Raw genomic sequence first — 22,811 nt, forward strand, 5'->3', positions numbered from 1 at the left:
CTAAGAGGATCCTGTGTTCAATTTGTAATTTGGAAAGGCTCCAGTTTGTCTCTCTGCTCCACCAATCGATTATGATGACACTTTTAACTGCAGAGCTGGAGGTGTATCATTCAGACCTGAATCTGGTGTGTGTGCATGTGTGTGTGTGCGTGTGTGTGTGTGTGCGCCACACCGGTAAAGCTAAAGTCTGCTGCCTCAGTGTAATGAATGTCAAGAGACGTGTTTTAATAAATTAGCTGTGCATGTATTTTACCTTATTAATGGACTCAGAGGCAAATCACAACCTCTTTAATGCATTTCACTTAGTGTAGCTTATGGGTGTCTTTCATAAAACATGGCAGCTTTTTAGACACAAATTCCAGTTGCAAATGCATCATCCTCTTTGCTTCTTTCTTCACCCCGCTCCTTTCTACTCCATTTTCCTGCGGACTCGTCTCGTGTTTCTTTTCCTTAACTTGTTCTTATCTGAAATATGTTTCTAAATGAAATGTGTTTCTGTCTGGAAGAAAATTAGGAGACCGCTGTCATCATGGACCTTTTAATTTAGGAACGCAACAGCAAAGAGGCTACAAATTTTATGTTATCCACTTTAGAAAATGGCTTAGACACTGAGTTCATATACTTCTAAACTTTATGACTTAAGGGGAAGAAAAGGTTCTTTATTATGCATGCACAAATCCAAAGCCCTGGTTGTTTGTGCAGAAACACTGCACTAGGGTAAATGTCAGATGAACAAACCACTGTCCACACAAAAAGTCAAGGTGCTCTTTTGTTTACGTAATTTCCAGGCCAATGTGAGAAACATGCATCCATTAAGAACACTACGGCAGGGAAGCAGCCTACAATGCAGCACCATGGAAGTCAGAGAGCTAAAACGTGGCCTGCATCTTGAAAAGAGGTCCTGTTTTATAGGTGGTTGGCTCCACCCCTGACCAAACCAACCCAATCAAAGTCAAACAAAAGAACATTCACATGCATTTTACTTGTAACAAATGCAACATAAACAAAACTGTCTTAGAATTAACATCAATCTTTAAATTAAAAAAAAAGAAATAATTTTGAATTTTAAACAGGCCTGTCAAAGGAAACCAAACCAATATGTGGGTTCACTGGACTTCCTGGATACAGGAAGTGCTTTTAAGAAAACAGGAAGTAAAAAAAATAGAACTATGGGAACAACCAAAATCAGGTGACTACAAAAACGAAAAAAAGTGAATTGCAATCGCTGTTGGAACCTTACAGCTAAAAACAGTGTGTGCATCCACTGACGCTGTCAAAATCAAATCCGCTTTGATAAGCTCTCACACCGTGGCAGACGTGTGCTCTGTCACAGTATAGTTCTTCATATGTGTGCAACACTACCTTTCTCTGCTTCAGAACCTATTGGAATTATGTTAATTGCACAAACGGTAATTCAAAGAACAAAGTGTTGATAAAGAGTCGGCATCAGCCCAAGGCTGCCTTTTATGGAAGTTTTTCTGGAGCATAATAAAAAATAAAAGTCAAAACCAGAAATGCTTTTTCATTTTCAAAATGAAGCTGCATTTGTTGACTCAAAATTAAAAAGAAAAAGCAATCCGCCAAACTGCTTTTTCTTTTTCTTCTTCAACATCACTTATTCTGTCACTTCATTTAAATGATAAAGAAAATGGAATTTGACCTTTCATTTTCAAAAAGTTATGTAGTAAATGTGTAGCAAAATTCAATTACAAATGTCTAATTTGACAGTTAAAATGGATTAACAGCAACTTAAATCAAGTATTACTAAAAAGTATAAAATTAAAGACGACGATTTAAAGCTACCAGATGTAGTTACCACTCTGATTAATTTTTCAATGAATAGAACTCTCTCCAAAATATACAAACTTTTATGTAATTTAGATAACAATATTGCCCTTCCAACAAAAAAATGGGATGCAGATTTGAGCATCAGCACAGATGAAAGCTTCTGGTCAGAACTTTGTCTAAACACCTTTAAACTGACAAAAAGTCCAAATCTGCAGCTAATCCATCTCAAAACTCTTCACAGAATTTACTACACTGGACAGAGGATGTTCAAGATGGGTCTCAGTAACTCAGACATTTGCGAGCACTGTGATAATAATCTACCCGACAGCTACATGCACGCACTGTGGTTCTGCACTCCTGTCCAGGCTCTCTGGCAGCAGGTATGTGCCGATTTATCAGTCTGGCTTAAGGTTTCAATCACTGCCTCACCGTCACTTTGTGTGCTTGGTGACATGAGTGCCATCGATATAGAAGAAGGATTAGCATCTATCATTTTCATAACTCTTTGTATTGCCAAAAAAACTATTTTAATAAATTGGAAAAACAAGAAAAATATAAACATAAGTCAACACAGAAATCTGCTGTTTGATCATATCAGCTTGGAAAAAATGTCAGCCCAAAGCTCAAGTAACTTGTAAGAATTCAGTCTCTCTGGTCTCCTGTGGTTGACTCCATGACTTAGGGGGTGGAGGGCTTGGTCGTCGCTGCTCCTTGCCCTTCTGCCGTGGTTTGGGGTGGGGGTCGGGGCTTCCGGTGCCTGGTGGGGGCGGTGGGGGGCTCCGTTGGTCGGGGGGTCGGGTCCGGTGCCTGGGTGGGGCGGGCTGGGGCGCTGCGTGGTCCTCTGGGCTTGGGTGTGGGGGTGCGTGGTGGGGGGGTGGGGTGGTGGTCTGGCTTGGCTTGGGGGGGTGGTCCCTTTGCCTGTGCTGGGGGGGGTTGGCGGGGGGCCCTGCTCGGGTGGGGGGGGCCCAGCGGCGCCGGATGGGCTGCCCATCTGCACCTGGGGCTGGGATCGGCCCTTCCCTGGCTCTGGGACGGGACGGGACAACCCTCTCGGGGCCCCCGGTCGCTCTGGGTGTCACCCGCTTCGGCTGCGGGGTCTGGGGTGGGGTGGGGTGGGGGGCTTGTCGGCCCTGTCCTGTGGGGGGCGTTCTGGGGGGGAGGGGGGGCCCATTATTAGTACGGGTCGGGGGGGCTAGCGGGTCGGGATCTCCGCTGAGGCAATCAGTGGTTGCCTCGGCCGGTTGGCCTCCTCGGTCCCGTCGAGGCCTGACCAGAGCTCTTCTAGGGCCGGCGTCTGGGGGTGGGGGCCTGGGCTCGCTCCGGGGGGGGGCGACGCTTTCTGGCTCCTCTCTCTCTGTGTGGGGTGGGTGGTGCCGGGCCTGGGGTGTCGGCGCCTCCGGGGGTGGGCCCCTGGGCTGGGTGGCCCTGGCCCCTTTGCTGGGGGTGGGCTGGGGGACGGCTGTTTGACCACCGGGGGACAGTCTACCAGCTGTCCCCAACTTACCCCCTTCCTTATATAACCTCATATTAGGGTGAGGGGGTGGGGGGTCTAGCCTGCGATGCGCCTTGGGGGGGGGCTACTTGGGAGTGGCCCCCCTCCTATGGTTGCCATATGGAGTGGGCCCCCCCTCTTTCGGTTTTATTTGCACCTTAGACATGTAGGGTCCTTGGTAGGGGGGGTGCTTGGACATCACTGCAAGCAAGCAGCAGATGTCCTCCTGGCACCCTACCCGCCAATTTTAACCGCACCTTAGACATTTAGGGCCCCTTGGTGTGGAGGGTGAGGGGACATCACTGTGAGTAATCAGGAGATGTCCCCTTAGTGCCCTACTCGCCAATTTTAACTGCACCCCCCTTAGTACACACACCCCTCCCCCTTCAATATATACATTCAAACATAAACACACACACATGCACACAAACACCCTCTCAAACACCCATACACGCACACACATTTTACAAGGAAGGTGGGACCTGGGTCCATCTGTCCCCTACCCCTTCCCTGGTGGGGGGTGCAGGCCCCTTGGCGATGGCGGCCGTGTCCCTTGGGTGCCGGCTCCCTGGGCCCGGCGGTGTTCTCTCCGCGCGGTGGGGGGGTTCATATTACACTTGAGCCGGGGGTGTTCGTGTCCCTGGGGGGTGGGTCCTGGTCCTTGCCCCTGGGCGCTGGGCCCCGCCAAACTTCCAACATGGCCGAGCCTGGTCGGGCCATATTTATAACATCCCTTGTGGGCCGCCCTTTTTTCCCCGGGGTTCCCCCCTCCTGGGCGGGGGCGGCGGGCCCCTGCCTTGCTCCTACCTGGACCAACCGTGGGCCGGGTGGGTGGCTGCCTGGAGTGCGGAGCGGGTCTCCCTTGGGGGGTCCTGGCTCGTACCTGGGGTCGGGGCGGGGGGATGCCCGGAACTCCTGGGTGGTGGTGGGGTGCTCGTCTGGGGCTGTGGGCGTCCCTCTCCGGTGGGGCCCTGCGTTGGGCTCTTCCGGCGCGGCGGGGGGCTGCTTTCCTGGCTGGGCTGGGGCGGCGCTCTCTTTCCCTCTGCGCCTCCCTGCTCTCTGGCTCTGGGGGCCTCGCGGCGGTCCTGCTGGCCCTGGCCTGGGTGGCGGTTGGTTGGGGGAATTCCGGGAATTCCGGCTGCCGCTGCTGCTGCGGCGGGGGTATGGGTGTGGGGGTGGCTGGGCGCTCCTCCTCCTTCTTTTCACATTCCACCATCCATTTTAGAAGAACATAAACACTCACCTGAGCACAGGTGTTAGCTCACCTTTGCACTAATAGTTTGCATGATTGAATGAATGAAAGATTTCACACTAATTGGTTTAAAGGCATAGGTATGCGTTCGTGAACACTATCTGTTTTGTGTGCATGTTGACATGTGGACATTTTTGCGGCTAGCAGGTGTGTTGATAATATTTGAGTGTGTGTGAACAGGCCCCGCCCTTTTTGTACTACATTTGAACCGTACCGTAACGATAAACAACCAGTAAACCTGTCTGCTCTATGCTGCTTCATGGTCTTACCCCCCTTCCCCTCCTATTATCACCCTCCTACCCCCCCCTCTCTCTAACGTCCCTCTCTCTTCTTCCCCTCTTTCCTTTTCCGTCCGGTCCAACACCAAAGATTTTCAAACATGATTGAAATTAATAAAGTTTGGCCTCAATTACAAAAGGGGTTTATTCAGACATACCTTTGGTTTGTCTGAAGATGAATAACCCCTCTTGTTAAAATAAAATATGTCCAACACAAGAGGCCCTCAGCTCTCATCTGTTTGCCTAGCTGTTGGACAGGACAAGTTAAAAAAAAAAAAAAAAAAATGGATTAACAGAAATGCTTGTTCATTTTCACAATGTAACTGCATCAAATGACTCACAAATAAAATTAAATGTCACTCCTTTAAAATGCTTTTTCATTTTCTTCTTCAACATCGCTCATTCTGTGACATAATTAAATCTAAAATGCAAAGAGGGGATTGCATTTGTGTTTTCAAATTCACCCAGCAAAAACTGTAGCAAAATTCAATACCAGTGAGCATTTCCAGGGGGGAGGCGGGGGGATTTTCTGCTGCACTCTTTGCCCTCCCGACAGTGTTGCCAGATTGGGCGGTTTTGGTTTTAAATTTGCGGGTAAAAATGGCTTTAGGGGAGTAGGCATAATTTAGGTGATTTAAGGGTCGGTTTTGTAGTTCTTATTTTCTCATGAAAATATTTTACAGGACTGTGTGGCTGTTGGAGTCCTGCAAAGCTTCTATGTACTGAAACTCCGTGAACTCACCAGGCCGAGTGTGGGAGGAGCTACCAGCTAATGTTTTCAGCCGGATCGCTACATGGAGTGGTATCTCTGTCACTCACTCTCTCTTGAGAGATCAGGTTTAGTTATTTTGAAGAGTTCTACATGGTAATCATGTTTCCGTGTTTGAGTTCATCCCAGAGATTCTCCCAGAGAGTCTCTGCTTCAGCTTCCAGGCATGACGGCCGCTGCAGGCAGCGGTTTTCCATCTCTCTCTCTGACCGAGTCTGAAAGTTTGCTGTTCTGCGTTAACCCGAGAGGGAAAAAATTAAAACCAGATTTATTATTATTGTATCGATTAAAATAAAAATGTCATAAGATTCAGGAGAAGGGTTTGGGATCAGGCTAATACGTGTCAACAACAACATTTAGCTTCTGATGCATTTAAACTCCGTACTGCGGGCAATGCCACAATTTGCATCTTGGCTGTAAACATGTGGGAAAAATTTCAGCCTTTATTTTGTCTGGACACGATTGGGAACACAAATTCATATGCATGGTTTTCAGGACTACCCGAAGCGGCACTTCCGCCTTCAAAAGCCGCCTCAAAGCTACTCTTCTGCTCAGAGACTCGGTTTTCCCGGAAGACACGGTAAGACGGACTGAGGTCTGAAGCGTCCTCTGGAGCGTTTTACATTACAAAGCACACTTCCCTTCACTTTGCACAAACACGAAGAGTCCTTCTGCGCTGATCACACATGCTTGGCTAGTGCAGAGCATGTAGCAACACAGAGTGAGCACTGACGTCATCGCCCCGCCTCCCCCCTGGAAATCCTGACTGGGATTGAATATTGGTACAGATTTTGCGGGGTGGATGTGAAAACGCAAATGCAATCCCCTCTTTGCATTTTCGCTTTAATTATGTCACAGAATGAGCGATGGTAAAGAAGAAAATGAAAAAGCATTTTAAAGGCGTGACATTTAGTTTTATTTGTGAGTCATTTGATGCAGTTACATTGTGAAAATGAAAAAGCATTTCTGTTAATCCATTTTAATGATCAAATTAGACATTTCTAAATGAATTTTGCTAAACGTTTATTACATAACTATTTGAAAATGAAAGGTCAAATTCCATTTTCTTTATCATTTTGATTAAGTGACAGAATAAGCGATGTTGAAGAAGAAAAAGAAAAAGCGGTTTGCTTTTTCTTTTTAATTTTGAGACAACAAATGCAGGTTCATTTTGTAAATGAAAAAGCATTTCTGGTTTTGACTTTTATTTTTTATTATGCTTCTTCAGAATCATCCGGAATTACGTTAATTGCGTAAACGGTTTAAGATTTGCAGTAGTCGAAAGAATGTGAACACTGGAGCTTGAAAGGGTTAAGCACTATTTATACGTGGTATGCCATTTGCGCTTTGCATAATTTTCTGAATCATATGTGGGTGTTTTTTGAAAAAAAAAAAAAAAAGATAATTTTTTTTTTAGTATTTTAGACCAATAAGGCCAAGAAAATCTTTGATGTAACTGTTGCAAGTTCTCTTGAGCATGTCCCATTCTTCTGAACTTTTTTTTATGAATAAAAACTTTGGTGAAGATTGGATTTTTGTTGACTTCCCAGTTCTTACACAGTATTTGTCTTTCTGTGCTATAATACCAAACCGTATTATAACCAAATGTTAGCAGCATTGTAATTACCCAGGGAGTGTTAGTCCTTGTCTGACACTACATATTAACTGACCAACGTATCAATTTTAGAGTGTATTTTTGACCATTTCTTGCTCCAGTCATTCTCTTTGCTTCCCTCATCTTTTTGCTTTTTTTTCCCTCTCCTCGTTTTTCCTGAAGGTCAGCTCCTGACGACTGATCTCCCTTTCTGCTGAGTCAAACAAACGCTGGACTAAAGTGACGCTGCGCTGTGACCCAAGCGTACGCTGATGTCCATAAACCAATCCAGGACTGACAGGTGTCGCTGGGTCTCATCTGCTTGTATCCTCTCCATCCAGTTTCTTTCTTCTTCATCTTCTCACTTCCTTTTTCCTTCTCCTTCCGCCCTCATTCCCCTGTTGATTTATGGCTCATTGTTCGTTGCCGTGTTTCAAGGTCATGGCGAGCGCTGTCCAAACTGGGCCCAGGGGAGGCGTCTTTCAGCTTACCTGTCAGGGCGCCTGCTGTAGCTGCCGCCACACCTCGCTGTGCCAAAGAAAATGCCGTCTGGGCGGCCACGGCCCATGAGGTGCATCAGCAGTCTGGAGATGATCAATGGTAACGATGTCAGAGGTTACCTCAGCAGAAAACACCACCCTCCCAAACGCCTAACTACGCACTGAGCTTCTTTTTTTCTCTTGAGGATTTTCATGATTTTATGATGCTTTTAATAGTTTAAGTAACCAAAGAAGACAGAGAAACAGAGAGGGAAAAGAAACAAATTCTGGCTGCAGCAGGCAAAGAACCCCCCTGAGCAGTAGTTGTGAAACAGAGATCCATCATCGGACTCCCTGGAGACACAAAGATATCTAAATAGAAATTAGCAGGACTTCTCTTTCCTTTTATGTTTCTGCTCAGCTGGTGAATAGAAAGAGCAGGAAAAAAGGAAAATAATAAATGATACAGTCTGCCTTAGCTTTTGTTTAAATTATGCACACAGTCAATCTCCATGTTGCGCCTGGGTTAGCTTGTTGGCCCCTATGGCTAAAATAAATATTTGGAGGGTTTCTATTTTCTGAAGAAAAAAAAAATGTTTGGAAGAGAACATGAGTCGCTTAAATAAACTGACACAATCCCAAAAGATTTAATAAAATCACAAAAACCTGAGCAGCTGATAGTTCGGCAACAAGCTACATCAGCTGCAGCTACAACAAAAAAAAACTATTTTGACAACAGATCTTTGAAGTTATAATGGATTTTTTTTATGTTCTAGTATCTGTCGCCCTCCATGTCTCTTTGACCTCCTACACCCATATTTTCCACTTTGCTCCATTTTAAGTGCACTAAAATCTCAGATCTTTTTCTGTCACAGTCAAATTCTAAAATGTTTTGGTTTTTTTGCTTTATGTTTGGATAAGACGCAGATATCTGTAACCGAATTTTATTTGTGCTTTGTGTAGTTTTCAATTTTGTTTCTATTGCAGTTTTATTCCTTTGTTGCTTTCACTCCTGCTTTCTTCTGTTTATTTCTGTACACCTTTGTAAAAGAGAGTAAATAAATAAAATTGCTCAAGTTTCACAAAATTATAATTTAATTTTTTTTCTTTTTTTGGCTCCTCTCTCTGTGTGTGGGGTGAGGGGTGTGGGGCCTCCTTCAGCAATGGGGCCCCTGGGCTTGGGAAACCTAGGCCAAACGGTGGTTGTTTCACCAATCGAGTGTCAGTCTACCAGCTGTCCCCGACCTACCCTCGTTCCTCATATAACCACTTATTAGGGTTGGGGGGGGGGGGGGGGGGTCAGCCCGTGATGCACCTTGGGGGGAGGAGCTACTTGGCAGTGGTCCCTCCCATGATTGTTGCATGGATTTTGGCCCCTCCCCTCTTGGTTTTAATTGCACATTAGACATGTAGGGCCCTCAGTGTCTGTGTGTATGTGTGTGTGCGTGTGGGGGGGGCTTAGACACCACTGCTACTTCAATACAAACACAGACGTGCCCAGTGCTGCTTCGGCGGGGGTCTTGGTGTGGGGATGACAGGGCACCTTTTATTGACATTCTATCATCCACCCCAGCATAACATGAACCCTCACTCGAGCTCAGGCGTCAGCTCACCTTTGCACAAATAGTCTGTGTGACTGAAGAAATGTTTTACATGCATATAAGTATGTGTTTGTGCTGTAGTTGTATTGTGTGCATGTTGACGTCATCATATGTGGAGATTTTTGAAACCCAACAGATATGTTTTGTAACATTTGAGTGTGTGTGTGTGGACAGACCCCGCCCCTTTTGACTAACATTTACACCTGACTAACAGTAATTATAATAAACTTCCAGCAACTTCTTGCTTGTTGTTTTATGATTCTACATTCTGCTCTTCCTTTTCTTTTTCAATTATTCTTCAATTTCCTTTACCCCCCCTTCCCCCTTTCTTTTGTGCCCTTAACCCCCCTCTCTATTTACCTAATTGTCGTCTCCGTTCAAAAAAATAGTTACAAATATATTATATATAAATAAAGTTTAGCCTAAATTACAAAAGGGGGTTTATAAAAATATATACCTCATGTGTCTGAAGATTCATAAACTCATGTTGTAACAGTAAAATCTGTCCAACACAAGAAGTTCCATAAAAATGTAGAAGAAAATAAGATTAATAAGATAAGTTTTCTGCTAAATGTAACCTGCTATTATTGTGCTGTGTGACACATGACATACATTTTTGGGGGCTAACGTTTTGTGGAAGTCTGTCATTTATTTAATTTTTATTTTTTGTGTGATTCCCACCAAAAGAGGTGGTGATGTTACACATCTTGTCTCCATGCTGAGCCGGTAATCGTCTCCAGCTGTCATGGCTCATTGGGATGCAGCACTCACCCTGCCACTCTTAAACAGAATGGTCCCAACAGAAGCGGCCGTCCCACACGCTTTCAACTCAAATCCATCAAATTTCCATCTATCCATTATTTTCCACTTGTTCATGTTTTGGGGGTGGGGGAGGGGCAGCATAGATAAGGATGCTTTCGCTCACCTGTACCCAGCCACTTCCTTCAAACCCTTTAGGCAGATACTAAGTTGTTCCCACCTAAAACAGGCTGGCCCAGATCTACCACCTGGACACATGCTCAGGGGCCATCAACACCAAAGTGCCCACAACATGAGTGTTAAAAAATACAAGGAGAAGCACTGAATATTTAGGATGTCAATTTGTAAGTTTTGGGAATTTTGCACCAATGCAAACAGTTGTCTGTAATTTTTGCTCTGAATCCACTTTAACTTTTACCAAACTGCTGCAGTTATATCAACACTTCAAATTTTTATTTTACATTTATTAAAATGATTCAAAATAAAAAGTAAATGTGAACCACTGTGAAAGGGGCTCCTTGTGTTGCGTGTGCTCCCAGGGGCCCCAGAAACCCTGCCTTGGCTTTCGGGCACATTCACTCTTGCAAGTTTGTCCTTGGGCAGTCGGCTTCATTTGGCAGATATTAAAGCTCACCTGAAATCTGATGCTTATGACCTGAGGGTGTGAAGGCAAGGCAAGGCAAGTTTATTTGTATAGCACAATTCGTACACAAAGTAATTCAAGGTGCTTCACAAAACAGAAAAATGCATTAAAATCACAATACATCATAGAAATAATCAACATAAAATTTACTTTAAAAGAAAAGGAAGAAAAAAAAAAGATTTAAAAAGAAAGGAAGGAAAGAAAGGTGCAGATAGGACCTTTCAGTCATATACACGGCTAAACAGAAATGTTTTAAGTCTAGATTTGAACATGAACACAGAAGAGGCCTGTCTTACGCCTTCAGGGAGGCTGTTCCAGATTTTAGCTGCAGAATATTGAAACGCTGATTCCCCTTGTTTAGTTCTGACTCTGGGAATCAACAGGAGGCCGGTCCCTGAGGTCCTCAGAGTACGAGATGGTTCATATGGCACTAACATGTCAGAGATGTACTTTGGTGCGTGGCCATGGAGAGACTTGTACACAAGCAGAGCTGCTTTGAAGTCTATTCTTTGAGGTACAGGGAGCCAGTGCAAAGACCTGAGCACAGGACTAATGTGATCATACTTCCTGGTTTTGGTCAGGACTCGAGCAGCAGCATTCTGGATGTACTGAAGCTGTTTTACAGCTCGTTTGGACAGGCCGGTGAGCAGGCCGTTACAGTAGTCTAACCTACTGGAGACAAATGCATGAATAAGTATCTTCAGGTCTGGCTTTGACACTATGTTTTTAATTTTGGCAATGTTTTTCAGGTGGTAAAATGCCGCTGATGTTACTGACTTGATATGGCTGTTAAAGTTCAGGTCAGAGTCCATGATTACCCCTAGATTTCTGACTTGATTTGAGGGTTTAAGAGACAGAGAATGAAGGTAGCTGCTGACAATTTCTCTTTGTTTCTGTGGGCCAAAATCAATAACTTCGGTCTTGTCTGAGTTTAGCTGGAGAAAGTTGTTCTGCATCCACGCGCTGATCTGTTGGAGGCAGTGGTTGAGAGAATCCACCGGCCCATATTCACCTGTTGTCAGTGACACATAGATCTGAGTATCATCTGCATAGTTGTGATAAGATATGTTATTACTGCGTATTAACTGCCCTAGTGGCAGCATGTAGAGGTTGAACAGAAGGGGTCCCAGGATCGATCCCTGGGGCACACCACAATTCAAGCCCATGTAGTCTGAGACACAACTCCCAATTTCAACAAAATATTTCCTGTCTTCTAGATAAGACTTGAGCCAACTTAGGGCAGATCCAGAGATGCCAACCCAGTCTTGGAGTCTGTGCAAAAGGATCCCATGATCAACAGTATCAAAGGCAGCGCTCAGGTCTAGCAGGATTAAGACAGAGACTTTTCCATCATCAGTGTTCAGGCGGATGTCATTGGTTACCTTGATAAGAGCAGTTTCTGTGCTATGATGGGGTCTAAAACCTGACTGGAAAACATCAAACGAATTGTTTAATAAGAGAAAGTCAGTGAGCTGTTGGTAGACAACTTTTTCAAGGACTTTTCCTAAAAATGGCAGATTAGAGATAGGTCTGTAATTATTCAGTACAGTGAGATCAAGACCGCTCTTTTTCAGGAGGGGTTTAATGACTGCAGTTTTTAAGGCCTCTGGAAATATTCCAGATTGAAGAGACATGTTAACTATTTGAGTAATTGATGGCAACACGCTGTTCAAGACAGACTTTAGAAATCTAGTGGGTAACACATCAAGGCAGCATGTAGACGAGCTCAGACGGGTGATGGTCTCTTGGACAGTTTGGTCAGTGACAGGTATAAAGTGAGTCAGCTTAGAGTGAGTAGGTGGCCGTTCGATAGTTATATGTGTTGTGGAGTTGATGGCTTTTTTAATGCCCTGAACCTTGTCATTGAAAAATACAGCAAACTCATTACATTTAGGTGTACAAACCAATTCTATTGGTAGCTGGGTTGGAGGGTTAGTTAATCTGTTAACTGTTGTGAACAGGATACGAGAGTTGCTGCTGCAACTTCCAATTATTTCAGAGAAGTACCTTTCCCTTGTTCTGCATAAGATCTGGTTATAAGCGTACAACTCCGCCTTATATATTCCATAATGAACCTGGAGTTTTGACTTGCGCCACTTTCGCTCGGCTCTGCGGCACTGTTGTTTCTGTGCCCTGACTAGATCATCATTCCTCCAGGGAGCTTTCTGTCTATGTTTTCTCAATTGAACTTTCATAGGGGCAATGGCATCCAGAACATTCAAGATGCTAGAAGTAACAGAATTCAGCATTTCATCAACATTGGCACCAGAGACGTTTTCAGGGTTTATCATTTCTACAAACTGTGCCCTAGTGCTCTCATTTATTTGTCTCCTTTGGACAACTGCAGGGCCAGGCGGTGGTTTGGGAGCAACAGACAGGTCAAAGAATACACAGAAATGATCAGAGAGGGCGACATCAACCACACTGACATTGTAAATAGTAACCCCCCTTGTGATGAGCAGGTCCAGAGTGTGCCCTCTGCTGTGGGTGGGGCAACTCACATGCTGAATTAGACCAAAGGTTTCAAGGACAGCATTGAGCTCTTTTGCATTTCTGTCATTGACCTTATCAACATGAACATTAAAATCACCTGTAATGACTAGACCATCAAAGTCTGTGCACACAACTGAGAGCATTTCAGTGAAATCATCAATAAAACTTTGGCTGTGCTGAGGAGGTTTGTACATAACTATGCAGAGTAAGGGAGGAGTTTGTTTTAACTCAATCTTAAAGGACACATACTCAAATGATGAAAACACACCAAATGATAGTCTGCGGGTTGCAATATTATCTCTAAACAGTGCAGAAACGCCTCCACCCTTTTTATTTTCTCGTATTTCCGATTCATGTTTGTAGTTGGGGGGAGTTGATTCGACTAGAACTATGTTTCCTGTGTTTTTGTCAAGCCATGTTTCAGTTAAAAACATAAAATCAAGATTAAAAGAAGAGATAAGATTATTGATTAAAAATGATTTGTTGCATAAAGATCTGACATTGAGTGCAGCAAGTTTGAGATTAGTTTCCTTGGGACTGGTCAAAACCTTCTTGCAAGGGATGTGAACTAGATTTCTTTGATTGGACAGTCTAACTGCCCTTTTTTGCATTCTACGTGGTGCAACTACAGGTATAGCACCAGAAGGAAGCTGTTCATCACAGGGCCCCAGTTTGACATAACCTTTCCTAGGACACTGGGGGCCCGTTTCATCCTAGCTCCGGGGAATAGCACGTCTAGAGGCGCGCAGGAGAGGTTGAGTTGAGGGTAGTTTGGGTGATGGACCGGGAGGAGTGGGAGCTGGACGGGATTTGGGTGAACGACGGAGGGGGCGTGTTGGAGGGGGTTTGGATGAAGGCCGTGTTGGAGGGACTTTGGGTGAAGGATGAGGAGGGGGCGCTGGAGGGGTAGGAGAGCTCCTGTGTGGTGTGAGGCTCACAGGTGTTAGGGGAGCCATCTTAATTCCTGACTTGATGAGGCTATCAAAATGGCTAGGTAGGGCCATGGGTGAAAGTGGGGGGGACGAAAAGGAAAGTGAGTCTTCACTGGGAGTAGATGTAGCAGGGGGCGCCCACAGCTGGTCAGATGGTGGAATTTCTGGGGCCAAATCTGGTGGTTGTTGTTGTGGTTCTGCAGCTGGGTCCTTAGCTGGCGGTAGTTGTTGTGGTGCTGGTGCAGGTGAGTCCTTAGATGGAGGTGGTTGCTGTAATGCTGGTGGAGTTGAGTCCTTAGGTGGAGGTGGTTGTGGTGCTGGTGCTGCCGGATCCAAGTCATTGACCGGTGTTGGTGGAGGTAGTTGTTGTTGCCGTTGTGCTGTGGTTCCTGGGACACTGGCTCGGTCCTTCCTTACTGCCTTTTCAGGGCCTTGGCCTCTATGCCCCAGAGCGTGGAGGAGGTTCTTCACTAACTCTCTTGCTCCACCTCTGTTCAGGTGTGGGCCTCTTCCCATGAAAAGGTCCTTTCGCTTCCAGAATGTATTGAAGTTCTCAATGTAATGCAATCCTCTGGAAGCACACTCTCTGGAGAGCCAAGTGTGTATGTGTTTGAGGTTTCACCAAAATGCAGAAGTCAAAGAAATGTGTCTTTAAATAAAACAGCCTGCAGGACAGACCGAAGATAAATAAATATAGGCACTTACTATGTGATAATTAATAATCTGGTTCAGGTAAAAGTGTCCCCAAGTTAACAACTGCTAATTAGTTTGATTGACTTTAGACTTTGGCTTCCTTCTGTAAATGTATAAAAGCAGCCATAAGTATTAGATTTGCTTGCATTTGCTGTCCTTTTGAAACAAGTCCACAGGACTATCCCGGTGCAAAGCAATCAATCCTGAAACTGGTGATCATAAGTGAGGGTGGGATCAACTTCACCATCATAAATTAATGCCTGCATTCCTACAGAGGTCACTGCAATAGATCGGTCAGTCTTCATCCAGCCCTAACTAGTAAGCATGTTTATAAAAATAAACCTTTGATATCTGACAACAGCATGTGTCTATATTTAGGACCTTTGAGATCAAACAATGTTGGTCACCATGCTATCCGACACTAAACCAAGAAAAAGATGACCATGCTCTTTGTCTAACAAAGCCCTTCACTGCAGGTGTAGGTACCATAACCGATCGGCCTGGAACTTCCGTTCAGGGTCCTTTCAACGGAAGGTAACGTCACACTACAGTAACCCCACTTGGACAAACTACGTAGCGTCGACATCTGGTCGGGCTCTACAAATTTTAATTTGACGTTTCACATTCAGCCGTTGCTGAAAATGTCGTCAGCACAGCTTAATTGTTGTTCTTCCGGGTCAGTTCTGCCAATAATAAAGCACTGGGAGCACGGATTAGAAAAAATATAAGCGAACATGCATTTAATAATAATTATATCACTAATAAAGGCACGTTTGTTTACAACAGACTTCATAATATTTTCTTCTATGGTAGTATCGAAATTTGTCCAGACCAATCTTTATCTGACACGTCATCGGACCAATGTACAGCCAATCACATAATGTGACATCAGCATAAGTCCCAGGACCCCGAAGGACCCCGAACGGAAGATCCAGGCCGAACCGTTATGGTACCTACACAGAAAAAGTGAGAAGAGCGTGTGCGAATTTTCCATTAGGTCTGGGGATAGAGTACTGCATTTTTTGCCATTTTTACTGGATTTGATGTCAAAATCATAAGTTTAAAGAAGAAAACAGCCTTGCAGTGGTTAGGACTTGCTCAGGATGGCTGCTGAAGACTTGATGGTTGAACAACCACCTTTCAAAAAAGACAACAGACCCCAGTTTTAGCACGAAATCAAATATGGATTTAAAAACTACTTAAAAGACCCACTCCAATAAAAATCATTATGATGTTTTTAAGATGTTCTTGTAGCATTTTTCTAATGATGGAGGACATATACAAAGAAAATTAAGATTAAAATTGCATTTCTAAGCATTTCTTTATTGAAATTGTTGTGAATCAGGAGCAGTAAGCCGGTGGGAGAAATAACAGTACCACCCACAAGTCAGATGTGAATTTGCTGTCGCTGTTTTATATGCATATTTTATGTAATCACAGCAGGTAAAAAGTTGTTTGAATCCGACTTTATGTCCATGTCTGGTTATTGCGATGAATAGAAAGACTCGAATGGACAACATTTGACCTGCAGTGGTTCTTTAGGACCTCAAACCCAAACCAGCATCTCTGTTCTGATGTCAAACCAAGACAGTCCTGAAATTTTCAAGCAAAAACTAATCCATCTTTATCACTTCAGATATTAGCAGTTCCAAGAAGCTGAGTTCCTCCTCGAGATCTTTTGCAAAGACTGACCTCTTTGGTCTTTCCTTACCTTACATCTGCTTCCTGCCAGCTTTCATCTTATATTCCCTCTTTTTTTTCTCTCGCATCCATCTACCCACTTTATCCAATGACTCTTCCCACCATATTTCCTGCTCTTATGATCTTGTTTTTACATCTCCTTCTATACTCTGCCTTCCATGTATTGTGTGTGTGTGTATTTGTGTAACCCCCCCCCATAAGAAACTTCCATGCGAGGACATCTGATCTGCAGCAACCGTTGCTGAGCTTTCCAGGTCACAGTCTCCCTATAGAGAACCTCTTTCTTTGTTCTTCTTTGCCTTTTTTCTCTGAGTTCTCATTAAGGTTGAGGGAATATTATTGTTTTTAAAGTTCACTAAACTGCACACCTGTAAAGCTGTGAAGTTATTTTTGGTGACATCATTTTGGACAGAGCTGCTTGGAGGTTTGTGAACATCTCATGTGGCCATTTTTAGAAATTTGCATTTGCAGCTTGAAATACATTTTTGTGGGTTTTTTTCAGCAAAATCTCTGAAAATAAGAAAGAAAACCTGACATTCAGAAAAAATTGTTTTATATGATGAGAAGTAGAAGACTTTGTTACATAACGTGAATATATAGAAACAAATATCTCACAAACCTTTTTAATGGACCACCACCTTAAGCCTCGATTCCACTGAGGGGAATGGTTCAGTCTGGGCTGGTATTTTAAGCAGTATACAATGGACCCATTAAGCCATACCGAACCATACCATTTTTGGGTCGCCGTTGGTTGTAGGTCCATAGAAAAGTGGAATGGAACGGATAGGGAGGAGCTGCTGCATGACCTTCATTGTTGTTGTCGATAGCTTCACCCTGCATTGAGTGTGACGGTCCAACTTTGAGTGGAAACACTTATCTAAATTGCTTGGACCATTCTTAACCGGACCTTACCGTATAGCTCAGTGGAATCAAGGCTTTCGTCACAAGCATCAATGCAGGGGTTGACCAGTACAGGTGATACTTGGGTTGGGTTGTCTGGGCCTGTTGGGGGTCATAGACCAGGGCAACCTCATCTTAACGGGTGTGCAGGTGCATCTTTCAGTTTCTTTGAGGCTTGTACGGCCACTTTAAGGACGTTATGAAAGTGGAACGTATAGTCCTGCGTGTGGAAAGTGTATTGTGAAGTACGTCTAAAGCTTTTGTAAGTTACAACCACTAATGCTGTTGTATGTAGCCCTTACACCACACTCTAGTCATTAGTAAGTAATGAGTACTGGCCTTTTACTCGCAAGTACTGCACACATGGGGATGTGCACTCGTATCTCGTGCATCATATCACCAGATACAATACACACGCCTATCATTAGCAGCAGTTGTGAATAGGGCTTTAGCCAATAGCTTTGGGTGGTGGAATCTGAAACTGGAACTTTTTCCCCTAAGTCAGGGAAGGCGGAGTTGGAAACTTAAACATTATGGTTATTACTGTCAATGACTTTTTGGCTGGTTTAAATAATCAAGGAAAAATGTCCAGTGGATAAAAAAAATGCTTTAATTGAAATACATTCTTCATTTCTATAGCAACTATAACATTTAAATATAAACAAATTAAGACATGTGTTTTTTTTGTACTGTGTCTTTGTTTTCATCACTTTTCCTCTCTGCAGCAGCCAAATATTAGTGATCAGGTTATCTTCATGGCTCTCGTTTCTGAAACAATCCAACATGTCATCATCAGGTCTTCTCCGGGCTCAGGGACAGACCCCCTCTGCTGGCAGAGCCCCCTCACTGCAGCAGCCTTTCAGGCTAAATCAAAGCAGAGAAATATTTCAATTTCCTTTTTTCCTCCATTTTTAAACACAATAAAAAATATCTAGAAATAAAAAAATAGATATCACAAGCAATTCTATAAAACTGTCAGTAAATCAGTTTAAAATGAAGTTGAGTCACAAGTCATGGCATCAATACAGGAAAAAGAAAAGTGACATTCTTGATGACAATGAAAAGAGAACATTTTCCAGCTTATTTCAGTTCCTTAAAGGAACAAAAACTGCTGAAATTGAAATCACATTTCTGCGGTGAAGGGAGTTATTGTCAAACTGAGCATCTTATAAACTTTAAATCTTTTAGGTCATCACACGGCTTTCTTTTACAAGCAACGAGGGTCAGATAGAAAAGTCTGGGTGTTTTTATAGAAACGGCTCATAAACCATAGAAAGTTCACCCTGAAGAGTTGGACCTGCCACTGAAAATTGATTGTTTTAGATCTGCTTCTTTTATGATTTGTTTTAATAGTTCCAGATTGTTGTTTTCAGTGTTTATGAATATATTTTGTTAAATATTTCTCATCCATTCTGGGGGAGGATCCTGCCTTCGCGTGGACACCCCTGAGGTTTCTTCCTCTTTTTTTCTTCCTGGAATCTGTTTTTTAGGTGTTTTTCCTTATCAAGAAGGAGGGTCTAAAGGGCAGGGATGCTCAGCTTAACTTAGTCTGTTTAGTTTAGTGTAGTTTAGCATTCAGCTATTGTATTTTAGAACGGCCTTTATGAGTTTCTGCAATTACTGGTATGAAGCCCATTGAGACAACTGTGTTGTGATATTGGGCTATATAAATAAAATGGAATTGAACTGAATCCTGTCAGTCAGTGGAGTTCAGCCAGGCTCACCGTTGTGTCTCCAGCAGAAGCTTAAAGCTGCAGATCTGGTTTATTTGTTTTCTAACGATGCAGCGATGTAATCTGAGAAGTGATCTGCTGCCTCATGCAGCCGTTTCTTTTCAGCTAGACATCGGCATCAGCATTAAAGAGATGGATTTATGATGAAAGACGAAGGAATTATAGAGGAGAGGGAGAGCCTGAGCGCTCTTTTGAGGGCGTAACTGATGACAGTATGATTGGGAACTTCAAGCAGAGAGATCAGAGGATGAGCAGAGTAGAAGGGAGATAGGAATAAAGAAGGAGAGGAAAACACTTAAAGAGATTACCCACAGTTGGATGAGTTAGGACTCTGTTTTATGTGCATAAGTCTGCAAATGTGCCGCTGTGTCAGTGTGTTTGTGTTGGGAAGCGTTTTGGATCCATTTCAATTCCAAATTGGAGTACATTGTAGTTTAATGACAGGTTGGTTCTGTTCTTTTTTTCAATACATATAACTGTATGTATAACTCCACTGTCAGCACCAACACTAAACGCTTCAGTGGTGCTCAATATTTCGGAACAAGAGAGCAGCTTTGAAGTAGTGAGACAAAGTGGGACGTCAGTCTTTGGGTTTTTCATGCATCATGTTCTCACATCCACAGCAGCAAACAAACACAGTCAAAATAGAAGAACTTACTCTGTTTCTTGGAAATGAACTGAGACCAGCTACAAGATGGGTCAGACCAGGGTCCGCTTGGGTGTATTCAGACTGATAATTTGTTCCGGATTATCAGCGGAAATTAACTCTGGTTCGCTTAAAGTGGACCAAATGTGTCCAGTCTGAATACACCCTTGTACAACATGGGGGAGGAAAATAAGGATGAAGTAGGTGAGACGCAAATGTGTCATACAAATATTTTCATTTTTTGGGCTCCCCAAATCCTGATTTAGAGCTTTTTCTGTGCCCACCTTAACAAGGCTTTGTTCTTTTTTCTGTGTATTTCCTCATGCACAGAAAAAAAACAGCTTGATATTTAATTCTGCAGAACAAGAACTGGATGAGAAAACGTGGAGGAAAACACGGAGTAGCAGGAAGTTATTTAGAGAAATCAGGGGGAAATAGAAAAATCCACACAGATCCATTAAATTGTCATCTAATCCCGCATGTGCTGCTCACAGTAGAAGTCAGCAGCTGTATCTTCTCATGTGGCGTGATAAAGGCTACCCCTGCCCTGCATGTCTCTGTCACCCTCTCTGAACCTCCACCCACAACATTTTTTAGTGTTTTTCTGGTATATTCTCAAGGTGTTTGCGAGACAAACTGGACTCAATCTAATTAGATATGTTTTATGGATTATTTATTCCACTTGCTACAGATTCTGGAACTTCAGAAGTTTTAAATCTAGACATTTCAAGCGTCAGAAAAGTTTCACCCCCCCCACCCCCTCACCTCATAATAGGGTGAGGGGGTGGGGGGCTTAGCCTGCGATGAGCCTTGGGGGGGGGGGGTTTACTAGGCAGTGACCCCCCCTCCTGTGGTTGCCGTATGGAGTGGGGCCCCCCCTCTTTCGGTTTTATTTGCACCTTAGACATGTAGGGCCCTTGGTAGGGGGGGTGCTTGGACATCACTGCCAGCAAGCAGCGGATGTCCTCCTAGCACCCTACCCGCCAATTTTAACCGCACCTTAGACATTTAGGGCCCCTTGGTGGGGAGGGTGAGGGGACGTCACTGTGAGTAATGAGGAGACGTCCCCTTAGTGCCCTACCCGCCAATTTTAACCGCACCCCCCTTAGTACACACACCCCTCCCCCCTCAATATATACATCCCAACATAAACACACACACATGCACACACACACTCTCTCAAACACACATACACGCACACACATTTTGCAAGGAAGGTGGGACCTAGGACCATCTGTCCCCTGCCTCTTCCCTGGTGGGGGGTACGGGCCCCTTTGCAACGGCGGCTGTGTCCCCGGGGTGCCGGCTTCCTGGGCCCGGCGGTGCTCTCTCCGCGCGGTGGGGGGGTTCACATTACATCTGAGCCGGGGGTGTTCGTGTCCCTGGGGGGTGGGTTCTGGTCCTTGCCCCTGAGTGCTGGGCCCCGCCAAATTTCCAACTGTGGCCGAGCCTGGTCGGGCCATATTTACAACACCCCTTGTGGGCCCTCTTTTTTCCCCGGGGTTCCCCCCTTCTGGGCGGGGGCGGCGGGCCCCTGCCTCGCTCCTCCCTGGACCAACCGTGGGCCGGGCGGATGGCTGCCTGGAGTGCGGAGTGGGTCTCCCTTGGGGGGTCCTGGCTCGTACCTGGGGTTGGGGCGGGGGGATGCCCAGAACTCCTGGGTGGTGGTGGGGTGCTCGTCTGGGGCTGTGGGCGTCCTTCTCCGGTGGGGCCCTGCGTTGGGTTCTCCCGGCGCGGCGGGGGGGCTGCTCTCCTGGTTGGGCTGGGGCGGCGCCCTCTTTCCCTCCGTGCCTCCCTGCTCTCTGGCTCTGGGGGCCTTGCGGCGGCCCTGCTGGCCCTGGCCTGGGTGGCGGGCTTGGTCGCCCGGGCGGCGGTTGTTCCCTGCCGGTTCCCGTGTGGCGTTGGGGGGATTCCGGCTGCCGCTGCTGGTGCGGTGGGGGTCTTGGGGTGGGGATGGCTGGGCACTCTCCCTCCTTCTTTTCACGTTCCACCATCCATTTTAGAAGAACATAAACACTCACCTGAGCACAGGTGTTAGCTCAACAGACTGAATGACTGAAATATTTCACACTAGTTGGTTTTAAGGCATAAGTATGCGTGTGAACACTATCTGTTTTGTGTACATGTCGACAGGTGGACATTTTTGCAACTAACAGGTGTGTTTATAACATTTGAGTGTGTGTGTGGACAGGCTCCGCCCTTTTTTTTTGTTTTTTTTGTTTTTTTTTACATTTGAACCTTACCATAATGATTAACAACCAGTAAACTTGTTGCTTTATGCTGCTTCATGGTCTTATCCCCCTTCCCCTCCTATTATCACCCCCTACCCCCCCTTTCTCTAACGTCCCTCTCTCTTCTTCCCCTCTTTCCTTTTCCGTCCGGTCCAACACCAAAGATTTTCAGACATGTTTGAAATTAATAAAGTTTGGCCTCAATTACAAAAGGGGTTTATTCAGACATACCTTTGGTTTGTCTGAAGATTAATAACCCCTCTTGTTAAAGTAAAATATGTCCAACCCAAGAGGCCCTCAGCTCTCATCTGTCTGCCTAGCTGTTGGACAGGACAAGTTAAAAAATAAAAAAAAAAAAAATAAAAAAAAAAATAAAAGTTTCAGTAAATGTTTGTGAAATTTTTTAAAAGGGCATTTGGGGTCAAAGTATGGAAATGAATTTCTGTCAGTGAGACCATGAGGATGTCCTTTTACTCAGATGGATCAGGGAACCTGATGAGCGTTCTGCGTTTTGCCCACCTAAACAGACAACATCCGAACTTTTGCAAAGATGGATGGATGTCCATATTGTGCGTGTACAAGAAAAGTGTTTTGGCCAATCATTGCTAGCTCCAAAGAGAATGTGGCTGTGCGTGTTGGCCTGGGGGCAGTGGTTAGCCCTCTTGCCTCAGCGAGAATTCAAATGGCCTGAGCCATTCAGCAAGGTCCTTTCTGTGTGAACTCTGCGTGCTCTTCCAGTCCATCCATGGGTTTTCTCCGAGCACTCCGGCTTCCTCCCTCAACAAAACACACGCTTCATAGGTTAATTAGTGACTCCAAATTCTCCT

At 44.7% G+C, this 22,811-nt stretch overlaps 1 long non-coding RNA gene across 1 annotated transcript; it reads left to right on the forward strand.

Annotated features, from left to right (window-relative positions):
- The first annotated feature begins 11,445 nt into the window (after positions 1–11,445).
- LOC144993932 (uncharacterized) lies at positions 11,446–14,589 on the forward strand. Its single transcript, XR_013657232.1, has 2 exons — positions 11,446–14,343; positions 14,386–14,589. It is a non-coding gene; the product is annotated as an uncharacterized LOC144993932 (long non-coding RNA).
- The last annotated feature ends 8,222 nt before the right edge of the window (positions 14,590–22,811 follow it).

The sequence above is a fragment of the Oryzias latipes genome, chromosome 7 (genome assembly GCF_053564925.1).
Source record: "Oryzias latipes strain Hd-rR chromosome 7, Olatipes_Hd-rR_3.1".
Classification (NCBI taxonomy): Eukaryota; Metazoa; Chordata; class Actinopteri; order Beloniformes; family Adrianichthyidae; genus Oryzias; species Oryzias latipes.